Below are 22,945 nucleotides of genomic sequence, written 5' to 3'. Positions count from 1 at the left end.
GTAATCCATTACTAGAGAGAGGTCCACATAAAATTGAGGTTCGGTCAACAATTGTCAACGATCAGAAGTTCCGGTCAGTAGCAATGCCGGTTGCCTTTAGTCAAACTTCGACATCTAGATTTCCGAGTGCGATATCTTCCTCGTCCGGTGTCCAAATGACGCATTCTTGTAGTCCATTTAGCATAACTTTTCGAGATCTATCCGATGGTACAAGATTGGTATCTACATCGTTGTTAGATTAACTTCTATTAATAAATGTTCATGTTAAACTAATCGAGTTATTAACGGCTAAAACGTCTCTTGACTAGTATGATAGTATTGACGATCTTGAGGGTCCTTACATTCTCCCCACCTTGTATCATTTTCTTCCTCGAAAATCGAACCACCCTTCTGGTCTTCATAAGACTCCCCACCTTAAAAAATGAACTTATCTCTTATCTAAGCGCAAACAATAAGAAACAAAGCACAAACCTATATGGCTTTCTACAACTAGAATTTGTAGCTCTAGGTTTTAAATACTAATTTCCATTTCAATAAGTTATTGGTTTTAATTACGAGAGAAAACATTCTATAAGATGATTGTCTCTAGGATCACTATGCTGAAATAATTTCTAACAGATGACTAGGTCTAAATTCTTATCATTAAATTTCTACTTCAATAGATTAATGGTTGTAACTACGAAAGAAAGTATTCTATCAGTTTCTAAGTAAAGTTTGGGATCTATCCGTCCACTAATAGAAGCAAGTCTCCCTTCTATGCCCAGTGATACAAGAATGCAATTGCCCTGTCTAGGTTCGCGACGCCTGACAATGCCTACCTGCGTAACAAGTATCACCCGAACACATCAGAATTACCAACCTCACTATTCCTCGGTGCTGGATTAACTAAGTATTAATTTATTAAAATTAATTAGTTTCTAAACTTTTATCGTAACTGGTGCAAGTCTGATATATTTACTTCGTAAAATATATAAATAGTGCACATCATTTTAACCAATTTAGTCATCTGAATTTAGTCACCACTAGTAATCCCAATTCAATTTTTACGCCAATTTATAATATTTGAAAATTTTAACTTTACTGTAATACCATATATAAACTTTCCAAATACAATCTACTATAAGTTTCCTACTAGCTTAATTATTCGAATATTATTGTCAACTGTATTATTATTCTCTTTATCGTTAAGTTGATAGTCTGGTTGGTACACTAAACCTTAACCTTTTAAATATAATTCTACATTCACATAAAAATTGATATAATAGATTTTATTTATTCGTATTGAATCTATATACTATATCTTGTTAAATATTGGCGTTGGTAATTTAATATGGTGTATGTTTGAGTATGCATAAAATAATAATATATCTTAATGGTCTTTAGACTTTGCTATTAGTGTAAAGTATCCTATTAATATATGAATTTATTCTATTTTAACTCTAATATTACACTAAGTATCAGAATTCTATTATTACTACTTTATGTATATTTGTTTCATTTTTAAAGATTTACTGAATCATTTGTTAAATTAAAGATAATTTCGGTATAAAATAATAACAAGTTGAGTCTTTTTATTTTATACATTATATCCTCGATTTCTTAAATCTAACGCCTAATAATTATTATATTAATTATCTAGTTTAGACGCAAAACATTTGTTTTTAATTTGTAATTAGTCTTATTTGAAATTTACCCATAGATATGCGTTATTAATTTCCCACAGCTATTTAATCATAATTTTTTTTTGTATCGTTATATGTCTTCAATGAGATTTTAGTTAAGTTAAGTTCAACATGATACAAATTGAGAAATGCCAGCATTACTTTATCAAAATTATTATAATTTTTACTATCATTTATAACTACTATTAAAATATTTTTATTATTAATATTGATGGTCAAAGTATTGTTCTAACTACTCTTACGAATATTATTAAGTCCCAATAAAATTATTAACATTTTTGTGATCATAAATTGTTGACCCTACGCATAAGTCAAGGTACTCAATAAATTTCTATGTGACTTTCAAGATCTATTAATAATACTAATCTTACTATTTTTCTAGTATTGGATTATGTACGTGTTCATACTTCTTAGTCTGATTATTCCCTAACCTTTATTAGATAAAGTTACTGGTGTACCCTACAATTTTTACTTCATTACATACACAAACAATCAAACAAACAAATCAACCAATCAAATAAATATTTTAATTATTGATAGCTTTTAGTGATTAAGATTTATCTCACAACCCAACCCAGTTCTAAACTAATCTAGTTCACTAACTGGCATTGGATATTCCTATTGTTTCCCATATAAGATCTAATAATGAGATCTGATACCAATACTGTAGCGCCCCCAAAGCTAGCAGCTGACTAATCCAAGAGATTAACTAAATAAAGAGGCACTACGAAATCTAAATCATTTACTTAAACATTTAAGAAATCTGTACAAAAACTTAACCCAAAACTAGCCCCGCTCAGAATAAACATATAAGAAGTCCTCTCAAATGATACATATACAATAGTCACCTGGTTTACAAACAGAATACACAACATAATAAACATAGCGGAAGTTAACCAACTAACATAAATAATTCTTCAAATCTTTCATCGTCACATGTACATCTTGATCTGTCTCTGAAACTCTTTTGATGACAAGCCCTGCCTACCTCGAGATTCTCCATCCACTGGTTCGTCCTTTGAATTTATCGTTGTTAATATAGACTTACTTGATTAGTTTACAAGTATTCCATCATATCCATCATCATCACCATGCATGATTATCAATTAATTATAACTGCATCGCTTCTTCTTCTTCTCACTTCTTCTTCTTGTTGTTCTAAGTAATGCTCTCTTATGTTCTAGATATCTATTAACCCATTTTCCAATTCTCTACTGATATAATACTCTCTCTCAAGATCACTCTTTCCATTAGTTTCAAACACTCAACTTCACCACAAAATACTACTACTTTTAACGTACATCACATTCTAGTACTACAACTCATGTCTCCTTCTCAAAGAATAAAACTATAACACCTCACCACTTCTTCTATTCTCTCTTACTAGATGTCGATCAACTCCACGCTTCTTCTATTAACATAACAGCTCCTCCTTAAGCCTCACGAGAAGATAAACTTTAAACCAAAATATCATTTAATTAAAAACCCTATTTAAGGTATCACTATAGACTATCTAGATAAATACTAGGGGTAATCCATTACTAGAGAGAGGCGCACATAAAATTGAGGTTCGGTCAACAATGTCAACGATCAGAAGTTCCGGTCAACGGCAACGCCGATTGCCTCTAGTCAAAGTTCGACATCTAGATTTCCGAGTGCGATATCTTCCTCGTCCGGTGTCCAAATGATGCGTTCTTGTAGTCCATTTCGCATAAATTTTCGAGATCTATCCGATGGTACAAGATTCGTATCCACATCGTTGTTAGATTAATTTCTACTAATAAATGTTCGTGTTAAACTAATCGAGTTATTAACGGCTAAAATGTCTCTTGACTAGTTTGATAGTATTGACGAGCTTGAGGGTCATTACAAATCCTTCATAAACTAGGAATTTATCCTAAACAAGGAATCCTTCCCAATATAGGATTCTATCCTCGATTCGTTTTGAGGATCACTAGTTCCCGGGAAAGGAAGATATACATGTTTCATTGCGACCGGAGGTATGACTGTAATCATACTTCTCCCTTTTCCTCTTATCATCCAATCTATTTTTATGAACATTTTCATCCTCCTCGTTGCGAAATAATGCTTTCCAGTCTTCATCAGTTACGTTTGGAGGAGTACCTGCAGTCCTTTCTTCATAAGTGGCATATGGATCATAATATGCTATTCGTAACTCCCACTTAAGTCGCCTCCATGGATCAGACATCCCCTTTACCACAGTTGCTTTACAAGCATCAGGCAATAGATACGATATCTGAAAAACACAGCATCTCTCTTACATTCAAATAAAGTTAACATAAGTATGAACATAAATCAAATTGAGGTAAGTCTGTACTTGTAGTTCATTCGAGACACTGTCTTTGTAATTTTCTGGCACCATCTTCCAGTTTTTTTAGGAGATAGGAATATAAGTACGAACAACGAGCCCTTCAGGCTGTAAGTTTTGTTGAATCCCTCGACATCGGAAGTCCATTTTCATCTACCTCCACTGCTGCCATAATAACCTGTAAATAACAGTTAACGAGCATCTAAAAAATCATTTTCCCATGAACCTTGTAACTATCACATATGCATAAAGAACACAATCAAATTTCTCAAACAAAACATAACCTATTACGTTTGCATAAGTGATAAAACAAATATCAACAGAATCTGTAGTAATTTCACATAATGCATTGACATCAGACATCATTTTAAACTCCAGACCCGACATACATAAATTTGTCTAGACTCTCGTTGTCAGTAAAAGCTGACTGATGAATAGTAGGATATTTAATTGCATCTACTAAGGAATTTAAGCCTTGCTGTGAATGCAAGACCAAAGACCATTCCTCATGAGAAATACCCTTTGAGTAAAACACTTGTGTCGCTTCAGAGGCAAGAATAAATGGCTCGTCCATAACTTGATTGCTTCTTTGCAGCTTAGACAAGTTAACTTTTATTAATTTTGAGTTAGGATCAACTTTGCACCCATTAGTCTTATCTTGAACTCTGACCCAATCACAATAAAAAACTGTTTCTTCGAACTCCATATAATTTAACTTATTAATCTGCTTAATAACTCCATAATAAGTAACTTCTTTTTCCACTGAATCTTTCCGTCTCGTAATTGCTCGGATAGACACATCACTGTTTTGTGATACCGCCGCCTCCTCATACATATGTGCAGAGAAAATAAAGCCATTTACTTGGTATTTCTTATATGACTGTGCCTTGAACTGAGGTCCCTGCACTAGGCGCTAAAGTACAAAATTTCTAACTTTGGCTTCTAACAACTGTAAGAGAACATATGTGTGTTAGTTGCATTGTCAAAACCACTCGATGTTTTACTTAAAATTAATTCAGAATCTAATATGTATTACCTCGTCGCGTAACCAAAAATAGAAACTCTTTGAGGTATTATTGGCGTTGTTAACATAAGAATCATACTTTCTGAAACCAAACAACAATGCAAGTACAATTAGATAGACAGACCTAATAATCAAACAAAAATACAATTAGATTGACACAATTATAATAATCAAACAACATCTCTAAGGTGTGAAAGTAAAAAAATCTACCTTTGCCAGTCCTCTATTCCAACATACTTAGACAGAACCCACTTGCGAGCTTGCTCAAACTGTACTTGAGTTAATTTGATACTCTTAGCTTTACTCAAAGGAATCTCATCGGCAAACTCATCATTATCATCTAAAAAGGCTTGTCGGTTATGTTTATGAGTACCATCACCATCAGTTGACAAGTCCTCCATACAGTATAAGATTGCTTCACGCAATGTATAACCTCTTGCAATGCAACCATCAATATACCTTTTATTGCGTACCAACCCTTTGAAACCTTTCATTAACCTACAAATATCATCAAAAATATACCATTGTATTACAACTTGCGTTACATGGAAACTACAAGCAAGCCAACTACCCACCTCAAGATAAAGTCCTAATAAAATCAAGTCTAACTTAATCCATTGCAATAATACCCTACTACTGGCCTAATATGACCAACTTGTTGGAAGCAATATTATCAAAAATCTGATTCTATATAACTATGCAAGTATTGTCTGCAATGCTAGACTTATATATATTCATGAAATTAAAACTTCTTATATATGTTCATGTAACGCAGATGACAATTAAATGCATCATTGTGGTCATAACATAATATTACCACTATTCTCTATCTGAAATGAACATTCAGTAATGACAATTCTCGACAAATGCAGTTCGTAAACAACCAGTAACATCAACAAACTACACTTGTAATTAGAGTTTTCATAAAAATTACAAAAAACAGAATAAGTTGAAGTAATTACCTCTCAAAAGGATACATCAACCTATATCTGACCGGACCGCAGACTAGAGATTCATCAGCCAGATGCACCATCAAGTGTACAATGATGACGAAAAAAGAAGGAGGAAAATGTTTTTCCTCTAAATGATGAGGAGGCGTCTGACAAGGATCTTGTCCCAATTACGCCTCCTCATCATTTAAAGGCTTTGATAATCTATCACACTTGGGACTGGAGGGAACCTTACATCAAGTACCTTCGGGACAATGACTTATCGTTGAAAAAGAAAGAAACAATCAAACTCACTCAGAGATCTAAAAGACTTGTCTTTCTTGATGGAATCCTATACCACAAGAGCTTCAGAAAAAACTTGCTGGGATGCTTAGCCGAGCATGAAATTCCAACAATTTTAAAAGAAATGCACGAAGGAGAGTATCAAGGAAAGAGGAAATTATTTCTCCAGACTCATGAGAAATATTATTGGCCGACCATGGAGGATGATGCAGCTGCGCAAGTTCAGAAATTTCATCAATACCAAATCCACGGTAATCTCATTGACACTCCTTGTCTCCCATTAAACTCCGTGAACAGTTGTTGATGGTGGTTTTTATCTTAGGGTTAAAATCGTAAAACCGCATATCTGACATGACGTCACTATGACCATTGGCACATTTATTGAATCGATCAGCATGCCTATGTAAGAATTACCAGGGTACCTTTTTTTTAGGTGTCATGTTCCACGACAGAACCCTTAACATTGACCGACATCATCTATGCCAAACCCTAATTCTCATGCTACCATGCCAAGACATGCCAACCATGCGGCCGCACCACTTTGCCAATGGAAAACCATGCCAACCACATATCCGCGCCAAGGCATGCCAACCATGCCAGCCGCACCACTGTGCCAATGGAAAACCATGTCAGTCACATTTCCGCGCCAAGGCATGCCAACCATGCCAGCCACATCTCTGCGCCAAGGCATGCCAACCATGCCAGCCACATCTCCGCGCTAAGGCATGCCAACCATGCCAGCCGCACCACTGTGCCAATGGAAAATCATGCCAGCAACATCTCTGCTCCAAGGCATGCCAACCATGCCAGCCGCACCACTGTGCCAATGGCTAACCATGCCAGCCACATCTCCGCGCCAAGGCATGCCAACCATGCCAGCCGCACCACTGTGCCAATGGCAAACCATGCTAGCCGCACCATGCGCCAATGGCATGCCAAACCCTTGGCCCCACCATGCCAAGTCAACCGCACCTTACCTTGGCCCCAACCATGCTAGCCGCACCATGCGTCAATGGCATGCCAAACCCTTGGCCCCACCATGCCAAGCCAACCGCACCTTGCCTTGGCCCCACCATGCAAAGCCGTCCGTGCCAAACCCTTGGCCCTACTATGCCAAGCCATCCGCGCCATTTTCCTTGGCCCCACCATGCTGGCCTTCCCTGTGCAGCTGCCTGATGTGATTTGTAGATAGTGGTAAAAGTGGTTCGATTCTCAGACTTATGAAGGATACTAATTAGACTTAAATTCTAATATTAAAATTGAAAACTCACTAAAAATTATAGCAAACTCAATCAAAGATGATATCAATACTAAAAGAAACACTGAGGCTAGGATTCCACTATTTTCCAAGTTCAAAGTGATTAAACCAATACTTATATTTATGCAATTTTCTTGTTTAATTTGATTCTAAAATATTGCAACAAGTAGATTTTCAAAAGTAATAATTTTAAATACCAAGTGTGAAGCATCAAAAGTCTTAAAACTAAGCATACTCCATCAAAATAGATCACAGTCACTCAAATAAAAAACATATTCAATAATAGTTCAAGGAAAATAATCATATAATTATTGCAAATAAAAAGATAAAATAGAATATACCACTTTTTGTTGGAAAAATAGCTTCCTCTATCGCCTCAGCAATGGGGTTTAGCTCCTCGTATTAATCATGATCTCAAAATATGTGTTTGTTGCTCAAAAGATGATTAAAAGATTGAAAAGTAATAACACAGACTGTTTGCAACAGTGTATTGGTGTTGCAAAACAGCTGTTACAGAAAAACTGTTTCTTTGTCGCTGATTTTAAGACCCTAGAATACGACTTCCCTGCACATCTTAATGTTCTTCAGCTGTTAAACAACGACACTATTCTGCGACTGTTTCCCGTGCGTCAATGTTCTTCGCGTTCTTCTTCTTCAGCAGCAGCAGAAACAAAGTTTGGTAAAGCTCTGATTTCTTCTTCTCTGGCTCTCCTTAGGTTCCCAAACTCTCGACACCTCTTCTATATGACCCAAGACATCTATTTATATCAAAAATACCGATTAAATCTTTCCCAAATCTTCCAAAATCTCTTTCCTTCTCTTCACGGCCAAGTTGCGGCAATTTCTTATTTTAGAATTTCTACGCGTTTCTGAGCTTTCCTTTTTGTTCTAAACTCTTCCTTAGATAGATACAAATCTTTGGGAAGGTTTACAGCGCTTTAATCTCTCTAAAATTCCCTAAAAAAGGTCACACACGTGACTTTCCATATTTTTTGTTATGAGAAAAATCCGTCGATTGAGCCCAGTCTAATCGATTTAAACACCCATATCAGATACCTAGACCCATAAGGAGTCTATCCTATCAAAATCAGAGGTTTAATCGACCTCAAACTCCTCCAAATCACGATTGCCAAAATTGTTCTTCACTGCACTATTTTCCCGCCAAAAACCTGGTTTTTGAAATGTTGAAGATGGTTGCCCCTTATCCAGAGTAAGGGTGTGCTTAGCAACTGCCTGGAAATGGGATGCCCTTTAGTAATTAGTTTACCCCTTATCCAAAGTGAGAGTCCGAATAGCAAATGTCCTCCGAGTGCTTTCCGACAACTTTTCGAGCCAATTTTTTCCAAAAATGTTTATTGGCCAAAAATACCTACAAATAAATAAAACACCATAATAAGTACAAAAATGATCCCTAACAATATATAGAATCGAGACTAATCAGACACAAAAATGTGTCTATCAAATACCCCCAAACCTATTATTTGCTAGTCCTCGAGCAAAAATAAAATAGAAATAAAATCCTAACTCACTGTCGCAGGCATCGTCGATTACATTTAGCGTATGCAATAAGCCTTTAAACCCCTAGGTGTCCCTAGTGGCGGAGTGTTGTCTCCTGAGGGCTTACCAGAGGTATACCCACAAAACCTTTATACTCCAGACCCTAGCTATTCTATACAGAACCTCGGAAGGCACTAAAGAATCTCCTTGGTTGGCATACTTATTGACTACAGGAGGAAGTACCCAGATGCGAAATTCCAATTGTTGTACACGAGTTTGCACTCAAGCATATTAAAATTCATATGAAGTGACAGAGCTCTACTCAGATAGTCGCACTATGGACATCAATATCCGGAGTCAAAACTAATCACATGGATAGATCAAGAAGATGGATATAGAAAAACATAGATGGTTTTGATTTTTACTAGGTGAACGGTGTTTCTCATATCTGTCTGAAGGCCTCCGCGAAAATGAACCTATCCTAATGGACTGAGATACTGGTTTGACTAATATCAGCACACTGGCATATACAAGAGTACCAGTGGTCGATAATACTAACTCTAGGTCAACACAACTGGCATATACAAGGGTTCCAGTGGTCGACTTTATTGAATTTATTCCAGTTGGTCTGATGATCTGGTCTCTTTTTCTTCTTCTTTTTTTTTTTTTTTCTTTTTTGTATCTCAATCACTCTAATTCACCCTAGCATTGGTAACAACTTGAATCGTGAGCCCCACCTAATCACTTAGAGAAACATAGTTTAAAAACAAAACAAAATAAAAATAGAAGTGAAAAGGACTCAACGAGATATGGTGAAACTATCATGTTATTTCTAACACCTGAGCTTTGTGCTTTTATGAATAGACTCTTTAGATGTTGCCATCTAGTCAGATTGGTTCCTCAACTCCTACAACCAAAATGCTTCCATCCACTTAGATTGGTTAGTGCCATCCTTAATAGGGATAAATTTCTAGGCTCTGGAGTTTATTTATTGCAACGAAAAGGTAACAAAAAGTTCTACCCCACCCCCAAACTTAAACCTAACATTGTCCTCAATGTTTCTAATCAAAGAACAGTACCAAAAATATAAGTAACATGAGGAAATAGTAAAGAGAGAAGTCGGAAATATAGTACCTGGGTGAAGTGTAACCAAAAACCTACAAAAATATTATACAACATACAAAATCGCCTCGATGGTCAACCAAGGTAAACAGGGTCCTCCAGAGGGACCTCCTCAACACCACCTGTAGGAAAAGGCTCTAAAAAGGGCTTCAATCGCTGACCGTTAACCTTCGAAGAACTATTACCATATGGTGTCTCAATCTCAACAGCGCCATGAGGAAAAACAGTACGGACCACGAAAGGACCGGTCCACCGAGAGCGCAACTTCCCGGGGAATAGATGCAAACGAGTGTCATACAGAAGAACTTTTTGACCTGGAGAAAATGGCTTTCGTAAAATATTCCTATCATGAACAAGTTTCATTTTGTTCTTATACTCCTTAGCACTATCGTATGCATCTCTACAAATCTCGTCCAACTCATTGAGCTGGAGCTTTCTTTGAGCTCCTGCCTTGTCAAGTGAAAAGTTTAAGTTCTTAATAGCCCAATAGTCTTGATGCTCTAACTCAACAGGCAGGTGACATGCCTTGCCAAACACTAAACGATAAGGTGACATTCCAATGGGTGTCTTAAACGCAGTACGGTAAGCCCATAAGGCATCAATAAGCCTCGACGACCAGTCTTTCCTATTGGAAACCTCTACCTGACCACTAGTCTGAGGGTGATATGGGGTTGCTACTTTATGGGTAATACCGTATTGTTTCATTAAACAGCAAACGGTCTATTACAAAAGTGTGAACCTCCATCACTAATTATAGATCTCGGCGTACCAAAACGTGTAAGTATATTCTCTTTAAAAAACTGGACTACGACCCTGTGGTCATTCTTTTACACGGAACCGCCTCAACCCACTTAGACACATAGTCTACAGCGACAAGTATGTAAAGATAACCAAACGAAATAGAAAATGGACCCATAAAATCAATGCCCCACACATCAAAGACTTCAATCACTAAAATAGGGTTCAAAGGCATCATATTTCTACGGGAAATGGTTCCTAACTTCTGGCAACGCTCACAAGAAACACAATGACTATGGGAATCTTTAAACAACGAAGGCCAGTAAAATCCACACTGCAAAATCTTAGCAGCAGTCTTCTTAGCACTAAAATGACCCCCACATGCATGTTCATGACAAAAGGAGATAATACTAGACTGGTCACTCTCAGATACACATCTCCTAATAATCTGGTCCGGACAATACTTAAACATATAAGGATCGTCCCAAAATAAATGCTTAACCTCGGCTAAAAACCTAGAACGATCTTTCTTACCCCAATGTTGAGGGGTTCGACCAGTAACAAGATAATTCACTATATTTACATACCAAGGTGATTGGGAAACAGAGAACAATTGTTCATCAGGAAAGCTGTCCCTTATAGGAAGGGAATCACTAGGGGAACTAACAGCTATCCTAGACAAGTGATCTGCTACTACATTTTCTGCACCCTTTTTGTCTCTAATGTCTGGGTAAAATTCATGTAACAATAGGATCCATCTAATAAATCTAGGTTTGGTATCCTTCTTAGATAAAAGGTATTTCAAAGCAGCATGATCTGTATAGATTATGATCTTAGAACCTAATAGGTAGGACCTAAACTTATCCAAGGCAAACACGATGGCTAAAAGTTCCTTCTCGGTAGTTTTGTAGTTCATTTGGGCATCATTCAGAGTTTTGCTAGCATAATAAATCACATGAAGTAATTTGTTTTCTCGTTGTCCTAAAAAAACGCCTATAGCATAATCTGAAGAATCACACATAATCTCAAAGGGTAGGTTCCAGTTAGGTGCCTGGACTATCGGGGCAGTAGTGAGTAAAGTTTTAAGCTTCTCAAAAGCCTATAAACAAGCATCATTAAAGACAAACTTAACATCTTTTGCAAGCAAATTGCAAAGAGGTCTAGAAATCAAGCTAAAATCCTTAATGAATCGACGGTAAAAACCTGCATGCCCTAGGAATGACCTAATATCTTTTACAGTTTTTGGGACCTGTAAAGTCTTAATAAGGTCAACTTTGGCTTTGTCTACCTCTATACCCTTTGAAGAGACGATGTGCCCTAATACAATTCCTGATTTAACCATGAAATGGCATTTTTCCCAATTAAGCACTAAATTTTTTTCCTTACACCTAGTCAACACTAATTTCGAATGATGCAAGCACTCATCGAAAGATGAACCAAACAATGAAAAATCATCCATAAAGACCTCTAAGAACCGTTCTACCATATCAGAAAATATGCTCATCATACAACGCTGAAAAGTTGCAGGGGCATTACATAGCCCGAAAGGCATGCGTGTATACGCAAAGGTACCAAAGGGACATGTAAAAGTGGTTTTCTCTTGGTCTTCTGAGGCAATAACGATCTGATTATAACTGGAGTAGCCATCTAAGAAGCAATAGTGACTATGTCCAGATAATCGCTCTAGCATTTGGTCGATAAAAGGAAGGGGAAAGTAATCCTTCCTTGTGACCTTGTTCAATTTTCTATAGTCAATACACACACGCCATCCCGTGGTCACTCGGGTTGGGACTAATTCATTATTATCATTCTGGACTACAGTGATACCTGATTTCTTGGGGACAACCTGAACATGGATGACCCACTTATTGTCTGAAATTGGGTAAATAATACCCGCATCTAACAACTTAAGAACCTCTTTTCGAACTACCTCTTTCATGTTAGGGTTCAGTCGACGTTGCATCTCCCTAGAAGGTTTAGAGTCTTCCTCTAAATGAATCTGATGCATACACACAGTAGGACTTATACCCTTAATGTCTGCTATAGTCCACCCTAAAGCTTCCTTATTGTCTTGAAGTACATTTACTAGCCTACTTTCCTGATCACTATCCAAATTGGAAGCTACAATCACAGGTAAAGTCTCAGATGGGCCTAAAAACACATACTTTATAGTATTAGGTAGTGGTTTAAGGTCCAACTTTGGGGGCTCTTCTAAATAAGGAATTAGGGTAGTCTCAGAAACTGGTAACGGTTCGAACCTAGCTTTCCATCTATCAGTGTCTAACACAGGGGTAGAATCTAATAGAGCATTCACCTGTTCAATAGTGTTATCGTCGTCAAAATCTAAACCAAAATGGGATAGACAACTTTCTAATGGGTCTTCAGACAAGATGTTTGGTAATGACTCCTGTAGTCAATAAGTATGCCAACCAAGGAGATTCTTTAGTGCCTTCCAAGGTTCTGTGTAGATAGTTAGGGTCTGGAGTATAAAGGTTTTGTGGGTATACCTCTGGTAAGCCCTCCGGAGACAACACTCCGCCACTAGGGACACCTAGGGGTTTAAAGTCTTATTGCATACACTAAATGCAATCGACGATGCCTGCGACAGTGAGTTAGGATTTTATTTTTTAGATTTGATTTGCTCTAGGACTAGCAAATAATAAGTTTGGGAGTATTTGATAGACATATTTTTGTGTCTGATATAATCTCAATTGTATATATTGTTAGTGCTCGATTTTGTATTTATTATGGCTTTTTGTAGGTTTTTGGTTACACTTCACCCAGGTACTATCTTTCCGACTTCTCTCTTTACTATTTTCTCATGTTACTTATATTTTTGGTACTGTTCTTTGATTAGAAACATTGATGACAATGTTATATTTAAGTTTTGGGGTGGGGTAGAACTTTATGTTAATTAGATTTGTGAAGGATATTAATTAGACTTAAATTCTAATATTAAAATAGAAAACTCACCAAAAATTATAGCAAACTCAATCAAAGATGATATCAATACTAAAAGAAACACTGAGGCTAAGATTCCACTATTTTCCAAGTTCAAAGTGATTAAACCAATACTTATATTTATGCAATTTTCTTGTTTAATTTGATTCTAAAATATTGCAACAAGTAGATTTTCAAAAGTAATAATTGTAAATACCAAGTATGAAGCATCAAAAGTCTTAAAACTAAGCATACTCCATCAAAATAGATCCCAATCACTCAAATAAAAATCATATTCAATAATAGTTCAAGGAAAATAATCATATAATTATTGCAAATAAAAAGATAAAATAGGATATACCACTTTTTGTTGGAAAAATAGCTTCCTCTATTGCCTCAGCAATGGGGTTTAGCTCCTCATATTAATCATGATCTCAAAATATGTGTTTGTTGCTCAAAAGATGATTAAAAGATTGAAAAGTAATAACACAGACTGTTTGCAACAATGTATTGGTGTTGCAAAACAGCTGTTACAATGGAACTGTTACAGAAAAACTGTTGCTTTGTCGCTGATTTTAAGACCCTAGAATATGACTGCCATGCATAGCTTAATGTTCTTCAGCTGTTAAACAACGATACTGTTCTGCGACTATTTCATGTGCGTCAATGTTCTTCGCGTTCTTCTTCTTCAGCAGCAGCAGCAGCAGAAACAAAGTTTGGTAAAACTCTGATTTATTCTTCTCTGGCTCTCCTTAGGTTCCCAAACTCTCGACACCTCTTCTATATGACCCAAGACATCTATTTATATCAAAAATACCGATTAAATCTCTCCCAAATCTTCCAAAATCTCTTTCCTTCTCTTCACGGCCAAGTTGCGGCAATTTCTTGTTTTAGAATTTCTACGCGTTTCTGAGCTTTCCTTTTTATTCTAAACTCTTCCTTAGATAGATACAAATCTTTGGGAAGGTTTACAACGCTTTAATCTCTCTAAAATTCCCTAAAACAGGTCACACACGTGACTTTCCATATTTTCTGTTGTGAGAAAAATCCGTCGATTGAGCCCAGTCTAATCGATTTGAACACCCATATCAGATTCCTAGACCCATAAGGAGTCTATCCTATGAAAATCAAAGGTTTAATCGACCTCAAACTCCTCCAAATCACGATTTCCAAAACTGTTCTTCACTGCACTATTTTCCCGCCAAAAACCTGGTTTTTGAAATGTTGAAGATGGTTGCCCCTTATCCAGAGTAAGGGTGCGATTAGCAACTTCCTGTAAATGGGATGCCCCTTAGTAATTAGGTTACCCCTTATCCAAAGTGAGATTCCGAATAGCAAATTTCCTCCGAGTGTTTTCCGACAACTTTTCGAGCCAATTTTTTCCAAAAATGTTTATTGGCTAAAAATACCTACAAATAAATAAACCACCATAATAAGTACAAAAATGAGCCCTAACAATATATAGAATCGAGACTAATCGGACACAAAAATGTGTCTATCACTGCCAAAACGAAGGCGTGCGACGATCAACAGCGTCTCCAAACAACGCATGGTAACCTTTGGCCGAAAACCCTAGTTTTGGCCACGCCAAAGCATGCCATGCCATATGTGCCAATGGCATGCCAACCACCTTTCCGCGCCATACTATGCCGGCTTCCCTATGCGGCTACCAAAACAAAGGCGTGCGACGATCAACGGCCACCCTTCCATCCTAGTTGCAAATCCTATCCGTCCAAGGTCGTCAAACAACGCACAGTAACCTTTGGCCCAAAACGCTAGTTTTGGCCACGCCATGGCATGCCATGCCACATGTGCCAATGGCATGCCAACCACCTTGTCGCGCCATACCATTCCGGCCTTCCCTACGCGGCTACCAAAACAAAGGCGTGCGACGATCAACGGCCACCCTTCCATCCTAGATGCAAATCCTAGCCGTCCAAGGTCGCCAAACCACGCATGACAACCTTTGGTCCAAAACTCTAGTTTTGGTCGCGCCAAACCGCGCCAAGGCATGCCATGCCACATGTGCCAATGGCATGTCAACCACCTTGCCGTGCCATACCATGCCGGCCTTCCCTATGCGGCTACCAAAACAAAGGCGTGCGACGATCAACGACCACCCTTCCATCCTAGATGCAAATCCTAGCCATCCAAGTTCGCCAAACAATGCATGGTAACCTTTGGCCCAAAACCCTAGTTTTGGCCATGCCAAACCGCGCCAAAGCATGCCATGCCACATGTGCCAATTGCATGCCAACCACCTTGCCGCGCCATACCATGCCGGCCTTCCCTACGCAGCTACCAAAACGAAGGCGTGCGACGATCAATGTCTACCCTTCTATCCTAGATGCAAATCCTAGCCGTCCAAACCACACATTGTAATCTTTGGCCCAAAACTCTAGTTTTGGCCATGCCAAACCGCACCAAGGCATGCCATGCCATATGTGCAAATGGAATGCCAACCACCTTGCCGCGCCATACCATGTCGGCCTTCCATACATGGTTACCAAAACAAAGTCGTGCGACGATCCACGACCACCCTTCCATCCTAGATGCGAATCCTAGCCATCCAAGGTTTCCAAACAATGCATGGTAACCATTCGCCCAAAACCATAGTTTTGGCCACGCCATATTGGCCTTCCCTATGCGGCTACCAAAACGAAGGCCTGCAACAATCAACGACCACTTTTTCATCTAAGGTGCAGATCTTAGCCGTCCAAGGTTACCAGCTAACGCATGGCAACCTTTGGCCCTAGTTTAGTCGCGCCTAAACAAAGCCAAAACCCTAACTTTTGAACGCGCCTAAACTAGGCCATATTAAATCCATACTGATCATGCTTTCATGCCACTGGCTACCAAACGAAGGGTTGCAATAATCAACGACTACCTTTCCTCTTAATATGCAAAATCTCGACCGTCGAAGGTCACCACCGAGCCGGCAAGTCTTCCAAGATCAAGTTGCCAGATAACAACAACGTGCTACATGATTTCCACGAAAACAATCGAGACATCAACGCATGTCACAAACTGGGGGATGCTCATTGGGTATTGGTTTGGCGGTTTACAGCGTGCGGCGTACACTATGCTCGTTATAAGAAAGTGTCATAAGGATGAGGCGGTTAGTAAATACAGGGAGTAATGGTGAAACGCTTTCTTTTATGGAACATCAATTCCAGGCGTTACCGGCTACCACCTCCTCCCATTTACTCACCCGTTTTCCATTTCTTAATGAGACCAGAGTACATTTTACTTCGACTTGTATAAATAGGCATTACCTATTTCCACCGAAATTTTTTTTGGTCAGGAGCATACAACACTCAGAAATCACCTGTTAGCTTTCCCATCTGTTGGCTTACGCTTTCTGATACAAGTCAAAACAACTACTCTTCAAAAATCAACTATTCTGGTCTCAACACTCTCTTCGCTTCCCTCCAAAAAACTAACCCTTTTCCTCCACTTTGTGACCGAAGCAAGTCTGGAACGGCCATTTCTTGGTTTAGGCCGGACTTGTACAGATTGATCTCTCGAACCTAAAGTACTCCCTTGCAGTACATTTTTTAGTGTTTAGACTTGTTTCTCACCCACATTACACGAAATTACCGAAACCAGAAGAAATTGTTTTCATCGTCAAACAATTGGCGACCACAATGGGATATCAATCTCTCGGTTGCAATATCGATTTCCAAATTTCCGATATCACCTTTCACTTCCAACTCCAGCATGGTGGAACTCAGATCCGGATCAGCTGCCGAGAACACTAACGCAGAATCTGTCCATGGTGTTAACGCTATTTCCAACAGCATCACTACGCCACCTACTGACCCCAGTAACAGAGAAAGCACTCCTTCAGGTGTAACACCGCCGATCACCAGGGCCAGAGCCGATGCCGCCTCTAATGTCCCTGCGCAACTTGCTAATCCTGGCAGTACTGAAAGCGCTCCTTCAGGCGTTACGCCACCAGTCACCAGGGCCAGAGCTGTCGCTACCGCTCCTAACGCGTCAAACATGGCACCTCCAACCGCCACTAAGACTCCAACTACCCCACTAACAGGACGAGAAACCGGAGGAACCAGAGGAAGCCGACCCTATATCACCATCGCTTATTTGATGGAACGGCAGGAGGTTCTCGCTAGAGCCTAGACGGATATAAGTTTCGACACAGAAAGAAGTACTCGTCTTTCTCAAAGCCTTGACAGAGCGGCTGCCGCGTGAGTCTCGCCCTCCAGAGCCGATTAGAAACACCTTCAACACCCCCGATGCTAGCACCTCAGCGGAACGTGTCTCCGCGGACGAGGAGATTCGTTCCAGAACCCCATTGGAAAGAAGTCAACCGTCCAATTTTGTCACACGAGAGGATCTGGAACAACTTCTCCGGAATCAAATCAAGAATGATAAAATAGACATGCATCGGCATCAACCTCTTTACCCACGTGAAATACAAAGAATTCCTCTTCCAAGAGGATACTTCTCTCCTCAATTCACCCTGTACGATGGCACCGGAAATGCACGTGAGCATGTCTCTCACTTCTTGGAGACCCTAGGAGAATATGAATATAATCACGTTCTTCGTCTGAGGGAGTTTTCAAAATCGCTTGCCGGAAGAGCGTACACATGGTACAACAACATCGCGCCAAACAGCATCCCCAACTGGGGTGGCATGGTTACCGCATTTTACAAGAAATACTTCTTTGTGTCTGAACAAGTTACCTTCTCGGACCTAGGAAGGATGTACCAACGGGACAACGAACATCCAAATGATTTTGTTAAGAGATTCAGGGTTCAAGCACTAGACTTTCATGACTCAAACGTGACCGGGCAACAACTGGTGATTCATGCATCAACGGTATGGCTCCCATTTACCGCGCCTTGCTAGAGACCCTGCGTATCCAGACATTCTCTGAGCTCCATGAGGCTGTCAGGCGATAAGCAACTATAACACCAGCATTTTTAGAAAGATCTAGACCAACCAGAGCCGAAGACGTACGCGAAACTCGCGGGAATAGACGTCTCATCAACAAATAGTACAAGCTGGTCCCTTCTCGGTGAGCGTAGTAAACGAAGGAGGAAAAAGGAAGGCCCCATCTGCAGACCAACAACCTAAATGCAAAGCACCATCACGACGAGCAACTCCTCCACGGAAGGCCGCCGCTAAAGATCCCCATGCGTCATCATGAAACTGAAGGAAATACCCTGGATTTCCCGTTTCCCATTGAGAAGGTGATCGATCTCTTAGAAGCATGGATTCAAGATGATGTCATCAGAGTACCATCTCCCAGACGCCCACCGACTGAGGCCGAGATGGCAAACCCCAAATACTGCCACTACCACAGATTTTTTCACCACCCAACCAGTGACTGCAACAGACTGAAGCATATCTTCAAAGAAAAGATAGAAACAGTGGAACTTCAACTAGGAAACGAGGGAGTACATCGAGAACCACTTCCGGTGAGGAATTGTGGAGTCTCTGGGGACTCCTTGCAGGAGCCTGTGCGATCCATGATGCAACACGTATGTGAAATTCTCTACCTTTCCAAGGTACAGTGCAAAGATATCTTCACGGCTCTCAATCGTGTCGTGTCGGGCAAACATCATTTTCCCTCCATGGAAGCCACGCCAATATCCCAAGCTCTCTCAGCGAGCGTAATCGAAAAAGAAAACTAGGGACTGCTGACCACGTCCTATTGAAGAGGTATTGAATTCGACAACACACTAATCGACACGGCCTCTGACTTCAACATTGTTACTTTCAAGACTCTGAAAGCTGCGGGATTTACGAAAAAAGAGTCTACCTATTCCCCATCCGTGATTAAGAACCCGGGAGGGAAAGCCTTGAACGTGCACGGCTACATTAACCTCGAGATCAATATGGGAGACGCTATAACGCATAACAAATTCCACATTGTCAAAGAACTGGGTTACGACATGATATTAGGGCACTTGTGGGTACTCGACAACAAGGAGAAATTGGGAACATCCCCTTTACCGATATCAATGCCCGAAAGAATCTCCAACAAACCGTCCCACTTGCTACCGCATCAGCGAGTTACCGATAGAACCTGGAGATGACCTGTTGGCGCTAACTCATAGATTCCAAACGCAAGTAAGTTTGGCCGAACGATCTTCTCTACAACCAGTCATTTCTTCCCATATTCCGTCATGAGGACTCAGCGCGATTACTGGCGCGGACGCTGTCAAGAGATGTGAGTGGGGCGCTGGGCCATTCAAACGCTTTGCAAAGAATTTGGAAGATGCCATCAAAACTTACGAGACCAAGATTCAAATGGTTACACAACACCCGAACTCGTTTCAATGGTGGTCAAAGTGAACTCGTTTCAAGTTGGGAAGATGACGGTAAAGATAGTTGTTCGGACCGATTCACCCAAGGAAAAAGAAGACGAGCCATATCTGGTGGCAGACGTCCTTTTGAGAGGTTATTGCAAGCTCATCAACACAGACAAGCTGGGAGGTGTGATAGTTCACTCGCGATGGCTCAAGCTTTTCAATCTCTAAAACGCTGTACTACCCTCTTCCAGCACTCTCCCTTTAGTATTTCGTCAGCAATTTCTCCTCCCGCTTGATATCTATATTTCCCCAAGATGAATGCACCTTTTGTATTCTTCTTTAGGGTTTCGTTTTTATTCAAAAGGCATACATTTCTTTTCGAATGAGTTTTCCAAATCTCAGAAAAATATACCAAACAAATCCCAATTCATTGAGAAACCATTAACCATCCAATCATAACCAGAAACACCAACCCATTCTAAGGGAAGGATTGGGTCTTTCAAAAAAAATAATGAGAAGTTTTATTCGAAGACTGAAACCTAAGCGGGATGCTAATTGAAGAAACCATAACTTCGCCGCGAATACAAGGAAGGTAAAAAAAAAAGGTCTGCAAAACATCAGGACAACTAAGCAACGAATAGAAATAATGAAGAAGAAGAAGCTAGTCATAGAAAGTTAATGTGTGAATTTCCAATGCCTCGGTCAGAGATTTTTTCAAACACTTTCCCCAACAATCTTTCGGGCAGCAAAGGTTCCATCAGGAAGCCACGTCAGGAATAGCAGCCTCAACATCCCATCCGGAAGTTGTCTCAGCAGCAACATCATCCGTCTTTTTACCGACATCCGCCTCGGCAACCAACCCAGTATATGCCATCACGACTTCTCCAATTCCACCGAGAACAATTTCGCCGTCTTCCCCAAAAGTTGTTTCAGTTTCATCAACCGCAACATCATCATCATCCTCGGAAGTCTTCTCAGCGACCTTTCGAGGGGAATTTCCCGATTCATCAGAACCAAGGGTTATGACACCGTCCAGGAAAGGAGATCTACGTTGATTTTCCCCTAAAAGTTTCACAAGCTCGGTCTTCCGCCGTTTCAACTGAGAAGCAAACTGTCCCGCCCTAACATTGGGCCGTGAAGAGGTTTTATTGCACCAAATCCTCCCAACGCACTGGGATTCTTCGCCGCCTTCCCGTTCTTTCTCCAAAGGTATGTTCCGAATGATTTCGCCAGCTTCACGAAATATAGATTCAATTCTATTCAACGCCTCCCCATGAGAAGAAGACTGGTTTTCGTCGATTCCAAAGTTTCTCCCCGAAAAATTGGAGACATGTCTGTCATTGGAAGATCCCATTATGCGCTACAAAACCAGAGAAAGAATAGAGGATAGACACTATTTCAGCACAACCTGTGCAAATGAAGGATTCAAGATCATCTCTTATAACCAGCAGAGCGATGAGGTCTCGAAAAGGAAAGCCTCCTACCAGCCGCGGATTGAGGCGTGATATCAGATTCTAATGAAACCGTTTTTTACTAGAGAACATAAGGGAATGCCTTGCCACGTGAGGTAAATTAGGGTTTAGTGAGAAAACATGGAAGTACATATTTAAGACACGCTTGCCCGTATTGTTACTTCTCTGCCGCCAGCACCGAGACTTGAAAAAAAATGACAAGGTGACATGAAGAGAAGGAATAACACCCCCTTTATACAGGCATAACAGTTGCGGGGTTTTGAATAAGGAAAGAACTTTCTATGTGAGTCATATAAGGAAAATAGACAACTGTGCTCGCAAAGACAAGCCACTATTGGGCCAAGATGTCCGCGAATGCTTTGCCTCACCAAACCATGTCATGCCTTGCACCATCGTCCGTACCATGCTTGCCTCGCCAAACCGCATCATGCCTTGCACCATCGTGCCGCGCCATGACTTGCCGCTCCAACACCAACAAACTCGCCAAGCCAGCGTTACGATGTTCCCTAACCCAGCCAAGGTGATGCATGTCCAGACTAAGCCGACGATTTTCATCTGACCACTCCACGGTTTGCACCACCTATACAATTTATGCAAGGCCGCCAACACGGGAAGCACAAACTCTTTACCTCTCGAAAAAGGTTAGTCGGACCTTCCTGACCATCTTTTCACGAATTTTTGTTTCGATTTTTGTCCTATCATGTCACCATCTTATGCTTACCTCGCAACGATAATGCCAAACCATGCCATCCACATCTCCGCGCCAAGGCATGCCAACCATGCCAGCCGCACCACTGTGCCAATGGAAAACCATGCCAGCCACATCTCCGCGCCAAGGCATGCCAACCATGCCAGCCGCACCACTGTGCCAATGGCAAATCATGCCAGCCACATCTCCGTGCCAAGGCATGCCAACCATGCCAGCCGCACCACTGTGCCAATGGAAAACCATGCCAGCCACATCTCCGCGCCAAGGCATGCCAACCATGCCAGCCACACCACTGTGCCAATGGCAAACCATGCTAGCCGCACCATGCGCCACTGGCATGCCAAACCCTTGGCCCCACCACGCCAAGCCAACCGCACCTTACCTTGGCCCCAACCATGCTAGCCGCACCATGCGCCAATGGCATGCCAAACCCTTGGCCCCACAATGCCAAGCCGTCCGTGCCAATCCCTTGGCCCCACTATTCCAAGCCATCCGCGTTATTTGCCTTGGCCCCGCCATGATGGCCTTCCCTATACGGCTACCAAAACGAAGGCGTGCGACGATCAACGACCACCCTTCCATCCTAGATGCAAATCCAATCCGTCCAAGGTCGCCAAACAACGCATGGTAACCTTTTTCCCAAAACTCTAATTTTGGCCA

Source organism: Papaver somniferum, unplaced genomic scaffold (assembly GCF_003573695.1).
Source record: "Papaver somniferum cultivar HN1 unplaced genomic scaffold, ASM357369v1 unplaced-scaffold_137, whole genome shotgun sequence".
Lineage (NCBI taxonomy): Eukaryota > Viridiplantae > Streptophyta > Magnoliopsida > Ranunculales > Papaveraceae > Papaver > Papaver somniferum.
This window is presented reverse-complemented; position numbering follows the sequence as displayed.